Source organism: Salvia miltiorrhiza, chromosome 6 (genome assembly GCF_028751815.1).
Source record: "Salvia miltiorrhiza cultivar Shanhuang (shh) chromosome 6, IMPLAD_Smil_shh, whole genome shotgun sequence".
NCBI lineage: Eukaryota > Viridiplantae > Streptophyta > Magnoliopsida > Lamiales > Lamiaceae > Salvia > Salvia miltiorrhiza.
This window is the reverse complement of record NC_080392.1, coordinates 17,748,878-17,751,506: the sequence shown is the minus strand read 5'-3', so window position 1 is coordinate 17,751,506 and position 2,629 is coordinate 17,748,878. Positions and strand designations below refer to the sequence as shown.

The following is a 2,629-nucleotide window of genomic DNA, read 5'->3' as shown; positions in this document are numbered from 1 at the left end:
ATATCTAGCTTTGCTCCACATGTGGCAAGAAAAGGTCTCCCTAACAGCAAAGACATCTTTGGATCCTCCGGAATATCCAACACTACAAAGTCGACTGGGAAGAAAAAATCACTCACCTTCACAAGCACATCTTCCGCAACTCCTAGAGGTTTAGAGCAAGACTTATCAATAAGCTGAATTGTCTTGTTGGTTGGCTTCAAATCCCCCAGCTCCAACTTCCTATACACTTTGAGAGGCATGACATTTATGCTTGCTCCGGTGTCACACATCACTTTCTCAAACAATGACTTTCCAATCTTCACAGGAATATTGAAGCTGCCCGGATCGTCTCTCTTTGGAGCCAACTGATACTCCTTCACTGCGAGCACTTCCTCAAATTCATTGAACGCACTCTTCTTTTCCATCACAGCCTTCACAATTTGCACCTTATTTGGCTTGTTTCTCAAGATCTCCATGGAAGGAATATTCACAGCCAACTTCTTAAATGTCTCCAAAAATTTGGAGCTTTGCTCATCTAATCTTGGCCTCGGGAATGGAAGAGGGGGAGAAACAGAAATACCTTCATCCTCAACTGAACTATCAACCACCCGTATGGAATGACATTGCTGATTTTGCTGAGGCTGTTGATGTTGGCTCTTCGGATTGAACTGAGTGTTGCTAGGAAATTGGCCTGGCTTGTGCTGCGCAGCTGCTTGGTTGGCCATCTGACCAACTTGAGTCTCCAATATCTGCACTTGCTTGGACAGTGCTGAAAAATTATTTCCAATTTGACCCACTTGAGACTCCAAATTGGTCATCCTTGTATTAACAGTTGTCTTCATACTAGACACCTCTGTTAAAACCTGCTGCATCATATCCTCAAGCGATCCCTTCTTCGGCTCATTTATAACTCCTCCACTAGACACAGAAAACCCAAGTGGAGGCTGCACAACATTGTTGGGGTTTGAATAGGAAAAATTTGGATGATTCCTATTATTGGGATGATACGGTGGATTCCCGCCCTGATGTCCCTGATAGTTTGGTCTATTGAATTGGTACTGCTGCTGGACATAATTAGCATCTTCAAACTGTGACACATCAGATAAACTCGGCTGCTGAGGAATTTTAGCTAGCAATGCTTTTCTCTCCAACTCATACTGCTTTTGAAGAGCTTCATATTTCTCCTTAAAATCATCTATCTCCTCATTCACAGCTGCAATTCTTCTCGTAAAGTTTCTGTCATTCGGCCATTGATAACTATTGGAGGCCATCTCTTCTATCACATGATAAGCCTCCCTTGTATTTCTATGGAGAAGACATCCACCTGCAGTAGCATCCACCATACTTTTTGTTAGACCAGTCAAACCATTATAAAAGTGAATGATTTGCTGATCCTCCGTGAAACCATGTTGTGGACAGTTCCTGAGCAGCTCACGAAATCTTTCCCAAGCATCATGAATGGTCTCATCTCCTAGCTGGGAAAAGTGAGAAATCTCCGCAATGATTTTCTGAGCTTTAGAAGCAGGAAAGTATTTTGCCAGGAAAGCTCTACACAAATCCTCCCATCCAGTAATAGCACCTCTGTCCAACTCTTGAACCACTCCTTCGCTCTGTCCCTGAGAGAGAATCCAAACATCTTCATTCTAATGGCATCTGGTGCACTCCATTCTGCTTAATAGTGTCGCAGATATCTAGAAACTGAGTAATGTGAGCATGCGGGTTTTCAGAAGCCATTCCACTAAACTGTTCAGCTTGCACCATGTTTATCGATCCCGGCTTCAGCTCGAACGTGGTAGCTTGCACAGTTGGTCCCCATCTGCCTCCTTGAAATTGATCAACCCGAGGCTGATACATGTGATTCAGTGGTGGCTCTGGTGGAGGAACCCGGTTGCGCCTGCTCTCCTCTCTCTCTTCATCTAGCTGCCTCTGAAGGTTTGTCACTGCTCGCACTGGAGTTTGAAGATCCATGTTATTCTGTTGCTCTGCCATTGCTTGCTTCTTCTTTTCGCGGTTGTCTCTTTTATGCTGCTTTTCGATTTCCAAATTCAAAGGTACAAGATGTTCCTTTCCTTTGGATCACGTGATCATACACTCCTGAGACAACAAACAAAAATCAGAAACAGAAATTAAAAACTAAAACTAAAATAAAATAAAAACTTATAACGCCTGAAATAATGCTTAAGTCTAGTCAGAAATATTAAAGTAAATTCTAAATAATCCCCGGCAACGGCGCCAAAAAGTTGATCACTAATTTATTATGAATAAAATACCGCAACTAACACGGTGTAATTGTAGCACATAAACAGCAAGCAGAGTATCGTATCCACATGGACTATTATGACGAATCACCTTAAGTAATCCTAACTAAACCCTAGTAATATTCAGGCAATCACAAATAAGAATGAAGTAGATAACTTAAATAAAACAAACCAAATAAAATAGGATAGAAAACTCAATTAATAAAAGACAACTGATCCTAGGGCAGTAAATTCATTAACTAAATCTATGCAATTAATCTATTAATCCTATGTACCAATTTAATCCAGTTATGATGAGAGATCACTTAATTAATCAATCACTCTCGCTAGAGCAGCAACGATCGTAGATTAGTAAATTCTCTATCTCCGTTAGGTCTCAAGAAAATCAACTA

At 41.2% G+C, this 2,629-nt stretch overlaps 1 non-coding gene across 1 annotated transcript; it reads left to right on the top strand.

The window, feature by feature from the left end:
- The first annotated feature begins 1,380 nt into the window (after positions 1–1,380).
- Positions 1,381–1,487, top strand: LOC130991111 (small nucleolar RNA R71). The gene has a single exon (XR_009091074.1). It is a non-coding gene; the product is annotated as a small nucleolar RNA R71 (small nucleolar RNA).
- The last annotated feature ends 1,142 nt before the right edge of the window (positions 1,488–2,629 follow it).